Raw genomic sequence first — 14,528 nt, 5'->3', positions numbered from 1 at the left:
CCACTCAGCTTTGTGGAGGAGCTTATTTGTTGTGTGTTGCAACATGCTCTGCAGTGTCCTTATAGCAGAGTGTTAGCAAATAGTTTGTTTTCCATTTGCTTTCACCTTAGGAATCAGGACAATTTATGTCTGCCAGTAGTCTGATACTCTCAAAATGCTTGGAGTTGATAAGGGCAGCAATGCTTTCATCTTGCCAAACAAAGAGAAACAAGTGAGGTGGGAGCAAGAACTTGCTGGGTTTTTTACTTTCCAGGACTTTGAAAACCCTTGGAGGATGTGTTCCTGTATGACAAAATAAGCATCAGAGGATGCCTTTGCTATTTATCTGGTCACTTGATAATGGCAACATGCCAGCATTCATCATGGTTAAGCTATCCGACTGCTTCCCTAAGAAAGATTTAGACAGACACCTAAGCTCAGAGGAAGGATTTGTAGTTTTAAGGTGACCAACACGAGAGGTGGTTGGTGCTTAACATGCCCTTACTCACCTCTGGAGGTACATTTGCAGAAGCAGATGTAACCCCACAGGATATTATTACTCCCTCCGTCATAAAGGCTGCAAGCAAGAGATACTGTGCCTTGCACCGCCAGTGGTGCCTCTGCCCAGCCTTGCAGAGGAATTGTTTTTCTCCGAGGCTGACCGTTTACAGTGAAATCGCTGCTGACAGCTGGGTAAGTTCCAACTCAGTGCAGCCTGGTACTTTTCAAGCCATTTCTTTCAAGAACATTTGATAACTCAAACGTGGCCATTTTGCAAAGCCAAGCCAATCGCTTATTCAGAGTATACTACAAAGATTGGAGGCCTGCCTTTTCCTCCTTGCTTCCAAGTTTACATCCACAATCCTCCCATAAACCTCTTTTAGGCTTTTGTAGATTGCTTGGCTCTTTCACTCATACTTACCCCCTCACCAGTTGTGTTGTGGGCTGGCCTGTCTTCATAGGAGCAGATGACAATGTCACCACAAAGTGCTCCTTAGGGGACATCACAATCAATCTGCACGTGTGGTGCTCTGTACCATCAATACCGGCAAAATCATCTGGGCTCCAAACAGGAGCAAAGAGCACAGAGTTGGTCCCTCTCAGAGGACGGGTGTTCTGGTGTAGTCTCACACTGGTACTTGGCCAAAGCAGTCCTACTTTTGAAACAGCAGAGATAGTTTTCTGCAAGATAAGAGCTGGTTAAAGGATGCCCACATTGTCCTCTTGGTGAAGTACAACATGCTTAAGCTGAGATATGAACACTGTGCTTGCTTATGCTCCGTGCTAGACTGATAAGAGCAGTCAAACCCCTCTGTGAGGGAGATAGAGGCAAACCCAAAGCGCCAGAGGTTTGACAGAAAAAGAGCTTAGTGACAGCTGTCACTGGTTTTGAAAATAGACTGTTAGTAGAGGAAGGAGCAGACAGAAGCCACTAAGCCATCCCATTTGCTTAGATTTAGAAGAGGGAACTGCAGGTTACACTATAAAGAGAGGGCTATCGCTGTCTGTAATTTTTAAATGGTTAACTTGAGGGACAGTGAGATGGAGATGGAGAGGCAAGGCAGATTAGGGAAATGGTTATCTTCTGTGTGCAGTCAATGAGAAAGGGCAGGGAAATGCTTTCACATAGCGAAGCTGTTAGAGAAGAAATGGTAGGAAGATAATAGCTGTTGAGGGAAGTGATTTCTTAGCTGACTTCACACCAGATCACTAGGGAATTGAAGGGATGGATAGAAATCAGACCCTTCTCCTAGGGTTTAGCTTTGTTAGCATCAGCAGAAATGAAACTTCCACAGATGAAAACAACCTGCAAATAAGGAGGGCCTGGGGGAAAACGAACCTACGTGACAGATAGATCATATAGGATGGGGGGGTTTCAAAGTGCAGCCTGCAGGGCACTTGAGGCTTGACAAGCCTCTACATGCAGCCTGTGAGGGGATTTTTTTTTAAACTGAGGCACTGCATTTATCCAGGGAATTACACTGTGGAGAAAGGCTACGTGATCCAAGCCTAGCAGCCCACTGAAGGTGTGGGTGGCTGTGAACGTGACTAATCCTCCAGTAGGGCTTTCCTATTAAGAGCTTCCTGAAGTTTTCTTTAGGTGTAATTATTATCTATACTAAAAAAGCAGAGCATTCTGAGGCTGGGAAGGAAAATAATCTCCCGAAAGTCATATGCTTTATCCTAGGGTTTCTCAGGGAACTGGGCTTCAAGAAAAAAAAAGAGCAGTTGGAATTTTTTTAGTACTTAATGTCAGTCTTAATCAATTATCTGAATCATCTCTGTTTCTTACTGCTTTAATGCAGGGCTTTGTAGCCTGCCACAGAGTGGCTGGAATAGTGAGAAAGCTCCTTTTGCAAACTGCATCCTCTTTATCATGGTTAGGGAAAAAGGAGCTCAGACCTCACGTCTGGGAATACTAACAACTAGGAGAAATCTGAGTGCAGAGCCCCTCAAGGCTGTGTAAAATGGGTCACTGGGAACATGTAAGCAGAATGAAAGGAGAATGGAGAACCTGTTAATCCTGGATTATTTTGGTTCCTTGAGCACAAATTTTTAACTACTTCCTCACTTGAGGGACTGACACGTGCGAAAAAGCTTTGCTACAAAGGGGAGAGATCAGCAGAACATAAATGAAAGGGAAATCCTGTGCCTCTGAAAGCAACAGAGATTTACTGAGGCATTTGAGGGTTTCTGGAAATGTGTTCCCACTTCAGTACTGCTTGTACATGGAAGTGACTTTCCCTATGATGAAGAAAACTCATTGTGTGCTTGTAGAATTCCCCTGGCATCCTCTCTATGCACTTCAAAGGGAATGCCTAGCACTGCCCTGCTCTTGACAGGGAGAGTACAGTATAACTCCCCTGTCCCACTGTTTGGGACCATGGGATGGATTCTCCAGCCGAGAACAGCCATGTGCTCCTCTCAGAGTCAGGCACTTCTGCAGACTCAAGCAGCGCTCAGAGCTTGTAAAATTAAAGCTTGGAAATTACTGCACAGAGGGGATGACAGAAGCCTGCAGGGAAGAATTCAGGGGGTGAAGTGTCATTAATTTGCTTCTGTCTTCCTCTAATTAGCTCAACTCATATTTCCTCTCACTGCCAATCACCAGATAACTGAGGACACATGGAATCAAGCATCCCTCTCCCTTCCCTTCCCTGGCTCCCAGGTGGGAGTGCTTTACAAGGAATTGGGTAGCACACCAACTCATAGCTGAGCCCAGGTGTAGAGACTGCCCTCACAATGAGCTTCCTGTTGATAGTAGGAAAGCTGGTGGCCATAGGTCTTAGCAGAGAGGCCTCTGGGAATGTAGCTATGCGGCATAATCTGGTTGTAGAGATGACAGGACTCTTGCCCCATTGCACCTCTCGCAGCTGCTGATAGTGGTTAGACTTCAATATGTGAGTACATACTGTTTTACCAATTGTTTTACTGGTGGTTTATGCTGGTGGCTGCTCTTTAACTTGAGTTGGAATTTGTTTATTTATAGAAATACACCTTGACCTCATCTCTTTTTGGATGCAATTAGGAGGTTCTATTTGACTATGTAGTGCTGAACTTGTCTATCGGTTGTGTGTTTTCAGGCATGGGGGTGAGGCAAGTACCTGTTCTCCCTTGAAGGGCGCAGCCTGTTGGTGTCAGTACAACCGGTCTCAGAAGGAGTTGAGTTGATATTTAGCTTCTGTTAGAAAGTTCTGTGTTAACGCAGCTTTTTTTCTGAATGGTTGAAAATATGGTCTTGGGGAAAGACAGAAAGAGTCCGTTTTCCCTGATTTTGTTGAAGCAAGCAAAGCGTATGTTGGAGAGAGCAGCAGTTGCTCTGTCTTGAGCCCACAGCAATAGCTTTTGGGGCTTCTTCTGGCTTCTTTCTTCTGCTTTATTTTTGGGGAGAGATGTGTTAGTTTGTGTGATTAACTAGGCTTGTTGTACAGTTTGAAATAGAAGAGTAAGAAGAGACTGAATGGAGGAAAGAGCAGAACCAGTATACACCTGAGGAAGTGAGTGAACAGACTGTGTAGACAGCGTAGTCCGTGGATCTTACTGTGTTTCATTCAGAGAGGCTTGCTGAAGTTCTGGCTCCAAGATCCCAGTTAATCGTAGGTATCTCTTCAGCTTTACATTTTAAAAGCTCCCTAGAGGAAACATAACTGTTTCAAGGTCTTCAAATGTCCTCTCAATGAACTAATAATCTGTGAACTTGACCTGCTCCTTTGAGAAGTCTAAAACTTTGTAGAGTTGGTTAGTTGCTCTGCATTCACTGAGAGCTAGTGAGTAATGTGCTATCCATAGAGGTGTGGAGGGCCTGAAAATAGGAGCTGGGACATAGAAGGAGTAGAGTCAGGCTTTACAAGTGAGAAACGGATGAAATTAAGGACTCGTGCTAGTTTTTTTCTTTACCCAGCACTTTAAAACTCGGCCAGACCCATGGTGGCAGCATGGACTGATCCATTAGGCTCTCACGTGAGCTTGCCTGCAAATGAGGTCCAGGTAACAGTAGTGCAGTGCACTGCCAGTAGGTCAGAAACCACCTCCTTCTGCCCTAGGAAGACAGAAGTCAACTGAGAGCACTGCCTGAGAAACTGGCTTCACCCTCGTGGTAGCTGTGAGGAGGAGAAATGATTTTGAAACTTTCTGTAGCTTTTTCCAATCAAATATTGGAGCTGAGGAGCCTGGGGACAAGAAGAGAGAGGGGAAAAACGCTGTTTCTCTCTGAGCCATTTCAAAGCACAATAAGGGCTTGCAATGTTGGCTTCAGAGCGCTGTGACATTTTAAACAGAGAAGCAAGTGAGAAAAAGACTTGTTGCCTTCTGACAGGGTCTTCTGGCTTTTGGGGACCAGCTGGGGCTGTTTGGACTTTGGAGGAGGAAAGAAGTTCTGTATTTGGAAAATCCGTGTTCTGTTGTTACTTCCAGGATCCTATTTTTTCCATACAAAACTTCCACATTGTGTCTTTGAACAAACCCATCTTTGTTGGTGAAAATGTGTGCAGCACAGAGGGTTTGGGTCAGGATAGTGACTGGTTTTATGTCCATTTTAAGTACTTCTAATTGGAAGTAACTTCACAAACATGTTAATTTTGCTGGTGATTGCATAAGCTCTGGGAACAATGATGTGTACAAAGCTGCTGACAGGTCCTAGGCTCATTCCCAAGGGAAAAGGTGGAAGGAGATGTGGCTTTTTGCTACTAATTCTAGGAGAAACCACAACTTTCTCTGTGCTCTTCAAAGCACATATGAACTGCAAGGATGCTTTGGAATACAGTGAAGGAGCCAGCCTCTTGGGAAACGCTACCCAACCTCAGCAGTAAAAAATCATCTGAGGCTGTGATGAGGAGTTGGGGGTTTGCTGGTAGCAAATAAATCCATTCGGGCTCAAATAAAGGCTTAAAATAGTCCATTGTTTCCCATGTACTGCTGCAAGGTAGAATCTTAGAATAATTAAGGTTGGAGAAGACATAAAGTCCAACCACCAGCCCAATCCCACCATGCCTACTAAAGGTATTATGAAGAAGATGGAAATTTTTGTAGTGTGTTTGCAATGTGAAGTACAGAAGAGACTTTCGGCAGTGTTACGTTGTGTTAGGGATAAAAATGGTACAGCGCTCACATTTTGCTTAAACCAGCACGAGCTGTAGGCAAGTTATGGCATCAATCTTAGTAAACTGAGCATCCCAAGTCTGCTGTTGCTATCTTAATAGGGAAGGAGACTGGGCAGAGTTTGGGTAAAGGGGAATGAGAAAGTACACCAAGGGAAGGGGTTGTGTCCTGAAGCAGTGTGGTGAGCCAGGTGGATGTGCTTCCACCATTTACTAGTGACTCGGCTCGGCATCACATGGGTGGGGTCACCAGCCAGTGACCAAAATTCCTCCTTTGCCTGTTAAAACAATGCTGTCTGGCCTGATGCTGATTCCCGTGTGACTTCTGTTCCTTTAAAGACACCTCTGAAGGGTCTGTGGTGTCCTGTACTCGGTTACAGAGGTGTGAGGCATTCACTGCGTGTCCTGTGATTGCCTACTGCTGCTTGGGAGGTATCACACAGGAAAGAATAATGAGCTTGAGTTGTTTCCTCTGTCCTTCGGTTCTTCTGTGTGGGCAAAGGGCCTCCTGATGTCTTCCTGGTTTGATTATACAGAAGCAGGTGTGTGGTGGGCTTCTGTCATGACCCTAAAATGTAAGGACTTATTCTGGTTAAGAACAGCTGGAAGTAATTGTGCCTCAAAGGAGGGGGGTTTCTGCAGGTGTGGGTAGAACCGTGGGCTCGTGCTTGCAGGTTAGCCTGAGGTTAAGCAGAGTGGTGACTAACCTTAGGAGAGGCTGGTGAGGAAGGGGTGAGTGTACTGCTATTTGTGCCAACACCCCGATAGCTCAAGTGATTCAGAAGATACCTCAGGACCTCAGAAACTGAGGAAATATCAGCTGGCTAGGGCAAATAGCTGTGGCATGACCTGTGAGGAGGTGGAACTGGTGACAGCTTGGGAGTGTGACACAGATGTGTAATCAGACTCGCACCTTCACCTCCATTTGTCTGGGTCGAAAGGAGAGGAAGAGAGGTAGGCAGGGCTTCCCATCTGTTGATTTGTAGCTGCACCTCTGAGAAGGTGTCTTGGGGGAGTCTGAAAAGAAAGCGATGGGGACAAAACACAGCTGGCTCACCTTGAAGCTGTGTAAGAGCTGGAGTAGGGCTGTGCCCTCAGGCACATCACAAAACATCTGGTGGTGGTGGAGGCAGGATGCACCAGCCTTTCTCTCCTTACCTGAAGCAGTGGAGGTGAAATTCTAGAGCTGATAGAGGAACGAATTCAAAACTATTCCAATGGCGTTTAGCACCATGACCTTTAAATGCTTCCACAGGCTGATTCAACTCATTCTCAGTATAGAGAATACTTTGGGTGAGGTGGGGCTCAATGTAAATCTGCTGTGAATCATGCTGTTGTGATGCTGTCCACTGTGTTATGTGGTCTCCTGGTCCCATTGCAATTGAGTTGTGGGCAGATAAACATTGTGTGTTTCAACAAATCAAGCAGTTGGGAGGGTCCATTGCAGTTGCCTACAGACATGGGTGGAGTTTTGAAGTAGATAAGGCTTACTGTGCAGACTTACAGTATCGTTTAACTATTAGTTTGTGTTGGCTGTTATTTCTGAAGTATTAAAAATAGCAACTTTTGAAGGTGTTCTATGAAGAAATGCATTTCTCCCACCCTCCCTGCCAAGTTGTGTCATTCTCCAGGAAGCAGCTGAATGCCCTGCAGCCCAGTGTCTTTCCCAGTATCACTCGCTCCAGCTTAAATGATAACCAGTTGTACTGTCAAACAGGAAGAACCAGGCTTCAGTGAGGCTCAGACAAATAACTGTAAGGCTGGTTATATCAACAGGTACCTGAGACAGAATGCTTGCTGGGGGACAGTTTGTCCAAACCCTGTGGAAAATGCTACCCTGGCTCCTGTACTGCACTCCTGTGGCTGTCTGGAAAGAACTGGGTATGGTGTCTATATATCTTTCAGTTTTCCAGGGAGATTTGCTGTTTGTACTGAACTGTGTGGTTTATTCTGTCAGATGACACCTGTATCACTTACTGGGAAGCACTGACTATCACAAACCCAAGGAATACTGTACAAAAGCAGATGTTTTGTGTGAGGTCCTGTTCACTGGCTGTGTCTGACACTTCACAGGGCAACTCTCTAACTCTTGGGATGGAGGACTTGGAATAGTTTAGTAGTGTCTTGTAAGAATTGCGGGCTCAGCAAGTTGTTAGGGTAATAGCACCATTCCTCAGTCTCCCTCCTATATCTTTCATCTCTGGAGTTCTGCACTGCAGGCCTTGTTACCTGTTAGCAAACAAGCATCCAACATTCTCTGAGGAAGTGTGTCTGTGGGACGCAAAACTTTCTTGCAAGCAAAAACCCAGAAGAAGTTAGGAAAGAGATTCACTTTGAGCTCCCATAAACTTTGGTGCAACCATTGCTCATCTGTGGGATTCCAGAAAACAGCAATTGCAACCATATGCTCTCTCAACACTTCAACACAAATGCAGGGAGATCCCACACTGAAGTGATCAAAGCAGGCAGCCTGTGCTCTGCTTCTCCAGCTGTTCCCAGTGGGAAGCCTCAGCCAATGTAGTGTTTCTGTACTTCCCCACACAGCACATTGGCTTGCTGTGACACTAACAGGTTCCAGCTGTTTCCAGGTGTGCAGCTCAACAGTTATGCTTGTGTTTCTGCCTCGGACTACATAACGTACTAGCATTCTAGCCAGGAATATAGTATACATATACAAGAAAGGCATTGCATGTAAACTTGCATCTTTATGCTTCTAGCAACACTCTAGATTTATTTATAATAACTCTTTGGACTTAGAAAAACAGGAGAGATACTTTCCTAACTGACTGTCCTTTTAGTGTTGGTGTGTTTTAGTGTCAAGTATCACAGCACAGTTCAGCAGCAGAAGTCCTTCACAGTATATATTCTTCAGCCATGCTGGCTTTAGTTACCATGTGTAGCTATGCCAATACTCTTTCAGGCATTAAGCACAAGGATTGTGTATTTTGGTTAACTCTGGTGTTCTAAACTGCTTGTGAAGTCCAGCAGATGTGCTGTAGCAGTTACATGTGCTAAGTTTTCCAGCTCTATTTGCAAAGAAGGGCCCTATAGTGTCTCTGAAGGAAAGTCTGGGCTTTAGAGCCCAAAGCAGGGCAGTGTACAACATAGGCAGCTTATCAACTCTACCTGGCTCTGCTCAGAGGGATACCTTTTGTAAGATGGGACCAGACATCTGTGTGATCTATATGCCTGCTGTGCTCAATATGAAGAGCAGCAGCTAGTTTGGAGGATGATGCCAGCTTTTGAAGCACAGTGCAAGAGCTTCTGGCCTGCATGGTTGCCCCAGTGCATCCTTGCCTTTGTGTTTTCAGTCTTAGAAGCAACATCGAGTTCGCTCGTCTGGGCTTACTTCAGTTCTCTGTAACTAGGTGGCACATCTAGATGCATTGGGAGTGCATCAGGGGTAGTAGACCAGTATAGGGGTTTCCCTTTCCTCCTGCCCTTCCCTGGACAGCACAGGCTCTCCCTGACCAGGCATGGGAAGAATTTTCTGACTGTCTGGTGGCTCTGCAGCAGGCACAGTGCTGTGTGGTTACTCTATTTCTGGTGGTTTGGTCTCCAGCCTGCTCTTTCCACCCACTAATGGTCCTGTGTGCTTTGTCCTTCTGGGACTGCCCTCTATCTCCAGGGCAACGTGTTATTGGCCATGGACTGTTTTCCTTCCCCGCACTGTAGACTTCACCCAGTCCTCCAGCAGTGCAGAAGAAAGGTTTTCTGTCTGCATCTCCTTCTCCTCATCTTTCAAGGTGATTGCTGCTCTATGATGCTTTTCCTCCATCCTCCCTCAAATGAAGTTCCCTTTACGTTGCTGCAGGGTCTGTAGGGTCTAACCTACATTTCTAGATTTCCAGGATGCCTCTGTGCCTCTCCCCACCTGAAAACCTACCCTAAACTGTGGTCTGCTGCAGCACATCAAGACAAGGCAGTTACTGCTGGTTCCTGGGAATTGAGCGAAGAGCCCAAACACGTGTTGTGTGACAGGAGGAGGAAGCCCTCCTTTTTTTAATCTCATCTCTTCCCTTCTCTTTTTACTTGCCCAGGCCAGTGTTTCCTCTGTTCTTTCCCACCCCAACACCTGTTTGCATGCGTCTTCTGAACTGCTTCCCATCTCCTTGCCCATTCCTTGGGGCACCTCAGTCTCTGTGCAGCACCTATCTATGCTCAGCTCTGATGACACCGTGCAATGGCCAGCTCTGGCTTTATCACTTCTCAGTCCCTAACAGAACTAAAAACTGGGGAAAAAAAATAAAGCTGAAGGCGCATAAATATTTCTAATCATTACTTCTCGTAAGGGAAACAGTGGAAAAATGCCTATGAAGATGTTATTTTTTTTCCTGTACTGTCGGTCAGCTTTGACTGTGATCTTCTGCCTATGACCTGGACACCTGGATAGCTCAGGGCTGTACGAAGATCTCCCTTCCCACTCCATTTCTCCTCGCTGACTGCCATCCGTGGTGCTGGTGTCTGCTGCTCTCTAGTGGTGCTGAGACTGGAGGAGCTTTTCACAAAGCTGCTGAATATGGACACTTGCAGGTGCTGGAAAATAAGCACTCAGAAGTTTTTGTGTGTGCTTGTCTGTACATCCACTCCTTTTTAGGCATCCACTACCAGACCCTATCCACGGTGAGTTCCTGGGCTGCCCGTCTCACCCAGTCTCAGGTTATTTCATCCAGTTGGATTATATGTCTTATCAGGGGAGAAATCTGGATATCAGTACATGTGTTCATAAAGTACTCAGCTGAAAGATCTGTGCCTGAAGGTCAGTGCAATGCAATAAAACAGCAAACATGGCTCAAAATAAAAGGAGAAGCTTTTTTCCTGATGTGCTGTACGAGTCCTGTGGTTTCACTGCAAAGTGAGACCTAGCTGGTGCCTTTTGTTTTTTTACAGTGCTTACTTCTACTGTGGCAAGTCTAAATCCTGTATCTACATAACATAGGGATTTAAGCTGCCTGTATTCCTGTTCCATGCTCAGAGGCAGCAGGAGGTTTCATACACATCAGGGAGAAAGACCATAATGCTGAGGTTCAAGTTACTATTTCTGGGTTTATTTTGCCTCTTAAAAGTGAAGTCACAACCTAGGAGATGAAAATGGAGTATAAGCAGCATCTGATTGGAATGAAATTCCAACAACCAGGCAGTCCTCAGAGAAGTGAGATAAAAACCAAATTCAAACCAACTTGCTAGCAATAGGAGTCCTCTCTGAAGTACAAATCTAAAGTCTGGATCTGAAATGCAATGCTAAACTCAATTTGAGTACCCATTCCATTTGTCTGATGCCAGGACAATGGGCAACAGATGACCTCACTTCATTGGATAAATGTACTTTAATACAGGATGATAATCGGATAAATTTGAGGAGCTTGAATTGTACCACAGCCCTTCTGAACTGTGATATTTTTTTGTTTTGTTTTGTTTTTCTAATGTGAAGTACAAATGTTACAGCCCTTTGGCAATTTTGTTATTTTGGTTGTTGTTCAAACAAGGGAAGAGAGTCTATAAAAATTAGAACTTTTTTTGTGTTTATCAAAGTAGTTAATAGGTTAAAGAATTCTGGTTTTCTGCAGGATATTGTTTGTAGTTTTCTTTCAAGCCTTCCGTGCAGCCCCACTGGGGATCAGCAAACTAAGGAGAGGAAAAGACTGCTGACAAATCCAGGTGGAGGGGGGGGGGAGGGTTTTATCTTGTGTATGATCTATAGTGTGTGTTTGGCAGGCAAGAAAAGATAAAATTTTTAGTGAAACAGATGAAAGCAAGTTTCCCTCTTGTATCTGTCACACTTTTACTGATGTCCCCTCCATTAGGAAGCTGGTGAGATTTAATAATTTTTTTTGCTTCAAGAATGGGTTTTTCACTGATTGGAGCTCTCTGCAAAGCCTGTGCCAGCATCTCCGTTATGCCCCGAGGCACCAGGAGGTGTCGGGGTGTGCACACTTGCTCACTGCCTGCTCCCTTCTCTTCTGGGCCCTGGAAAACAACCTGAGCTAGTATCATCCACATAGTAAGAAATAGTATTTTGAACTACATCATGTTCAGTGCTTTCTTTTGCCTCTGGACCTTTGTAGCTGTGCCTTTCAACTGCTTTGAATGGATGGTTTTACCAAATTGGAGACACACGACAGGTCTAAACGCCTTGCTAAGTCTTCAAGAAGGCAGCAGGGCTGGAATTGTGCAATGGATATACCAAAAATGAAAGGTTCCATTGGCAGTGCTCGGCAGACACTGCCCTTATTCCCACTTTCTATCCCTGAACCTCCAGATAAGCTTTTCACTTTACTGACCCGAAATAGCATCTTCATTTTGCAACGCCATGTATGTTCAGCCATAAATGCACGCCTTGTCAGACAACATGTATTATCATGTCAGCACTAGCTACGTGTGTGTTTAATTCTGAAAGGAACTAGCGTGGCTTCTGGGAAGCACACACTTCTGAAGGGCTTGTCCTTTATTCTGGCTGCAGTCTGGTGCACCTTGATGCCTCTTAGGTTTCAAAAATCTGACTAGTTCCTCTGCTCCTTCCAATATTTTGGCTTCTCAATGCAGCTGCCTTCTTTCTTTTTTTTTTTTTTTTTGTTTTTTTTTGGTTTTTTTTAGATAGGGGTTGGAATTAGGAGACATTCCTGTTAGTTGTTTGTTTGAAGTCAGCTGTAGTGATTGTATACCCCAAAAAGCAAAGATGGTATGTTTCCATGTTTTAAAAAAATCACCCTCGGATCATTCTAAGCTGTTAGGATGATTGCTGAACCTTCACAGGTTCTCCAGTACTGTGCAAGGCACCATCTTCTTATACACAGACACCTGTGCTGACTCCAACATCTCAATTCACAAAAGATTGTGGCTTGCAGAAGTTTAAGGCAAAGTCACTTGACAAGACATTGGGTTCTCCTTTATTTGCATTCATTTCTACAGTGGGAACAAACCTCAAAAAAACCCTGAACGTGCCTTATGGAATGTTGCTCCTCTTCTGTAGTGACAAAATCAGTGGTGTGGGTCTGTTCCGACAAGCTATATGATCTTCCTTTGCGCAGCCAGGGCTTGTGTGGTCCTGCTGCCTGGTATTTCACAATCGGTCACTTTGCCTTTCCTCAGAAGCTAATTCAGTCCTTTGTACGTAGAGGGCTTTTCATACTCTGAATAGTAATGCCTATTCCTTCCTTTTGTAAATATAGAGTGGTGTTCAAATGTGGGATGAACGCAGCAGTTGTAAAGAGGGATAGCTGAATTTTCCTGCAGGGTTGTGACAAATAGCTGTAGTGCTGTACTCGTGCCATTATTTAGCTTAATAACGCTCTTCCCCCCCTCGCCCTCCCTTCTACCATGTCCACAGGACTGAAAATGTGCTCCCCCTCTCCCTTTTTTGTTGGTTTAATATGCTCCTGAATGAAGAAAGAGGCTGGGGCTTGTTAGGATGAGGCAGTTTGTGCTGGACTGATCTTAGGGTGCCTTTACATTAGTGGTTCAGTTTGAATCACTAGGGGTGGGTGGGGTGTATTTTTGGTGGTTGGACCAAACATCCCCAGCGCCGTTGCTTACAATGCTGTGCTCCATCCTACAGAGTGGTCCTCAAGGGCATGAGCTCTATTCCCTTCTGGAGAAACTAAATGGGATGACGAAGTCTGCAGTGGGTGTTCAGTCTAAAGGACGGGACCAGTCTGAGTCAGGAATGAGAATGAAAAAGCCCCTGATGAGGTTTTTTTCTGTAGAATCTGGATGCTGGGTCTTCAGACTGGGCAATGCTTTGATAATGGCACGCTAGCCCAGGCTCCTTGCTGTTATAGATGGGACTGTAACAGCCATTTCAGACCATAAGGGAACAAATTACCATGCTGAGAAGAGCATGGAGGTGGCGTATGAAAGGGAGATGCACAAATAGCTTCAGGGACATTCTGGATCTAACCCAAGGCTACACCCTGTGACAGATGTGACTTTTTAGGCCTTATTAGTTTTCAGGGTGTGTTTTGTAAGCGAGAACCAAGATAAAAGCTGAGGAAAGATCAAAGCAGTTCTTATGGTTTCCGTGGGTTATGCTGCTTGGTTTCATTTTCCAGTATCTCCCTAAGCCTTTCTTCTCTCGCTGTGCGTTGCCCTTTCATCTGCCTCCCCATTTCTACCCTGCAGGCAAGAGTTTGCTGACCTTCCAGCCTTGAGCATGACTTGCGAGCTTGACTAGCCTTTCTTCCATGCCCCCTGAAGCAATGTTGGATTATTTTAGCTGCAAGACAATTCCTTTCAGTATCGATTCTCTTGGCCAGTGAGATTTACATCCGTTGCAGAAGTTGGGCTCGAGTTTCTCCTTCTCTGTTGAGAGCATCTCCGGGTAGCTGCATTGGCTCAGCAGCATGCCCAAGGCTCTGATGTCTGAAGTGCTGATTCAGGGGTGCTGGGTGCAAGAGAAACGGTTGAGAAGGGGCTTTCCAAGGGGTGGGAGGGCTGCTCATCTCCCCAGAAGGCATTTGTGTCACAGCAACGTGCTTCCTTCTTGGTGAAGACCTGGATTTCCCCGCTTGACCATGTGCAATTCTACTCTCTGCTAGGGAACAGTTGCTCTTGGCTTGCCTTTTATTTTTTAATATAACTACTCCTATGGTGGCTTGTGGGTGAAATATGGGGAAAGCATCTTGCCTGAGGAGAAAGAGGATGAGGCAAGCCGTCAAAACATTAAGTGGACGTTAATGAAAATAATGGCTCTGGGTATAGGCCCAAGTCTCATGGTCGAGTTTGTGTCTGTTCCTGCTATGTTAGGGTACCCAGTGCTCCGTGGCAGAAGCAAAACGCTCAAGTGTGTTGTGCTACACTGGGGTTGTGGCCCCAGCCAGAAAAACTACCGCCCAGTAGCTGGGTGGGATGTGCCCACCTGAGAGGGGAGGTGGGCAGGGCTGGCATACGACGGTTCCTCCAGAAGCAATAGCTGGATGTAACTGAGATGCCCCAGGAGGTGTGAATGTCACTCTC

The sequence above is a fragment of the Cuculus canorus genome, chromosome 4 (genome assembly GCF_017976375.1).
Source record: "Cuculus canorus isolate bCucCan1 chromosome 4, bCucCan1.pri, whole genome shotgun sequence".
NCBI lineage: Eukaryota > Metazoa > Chordata > Aves > Cuculiformes > Cuculidae > Cuculus > Cuculus canorus.
The sequence above is the reverse complement of the archived record's forward strand: the minus strand, read 5'-3'. Positions refer to the sequence as shown.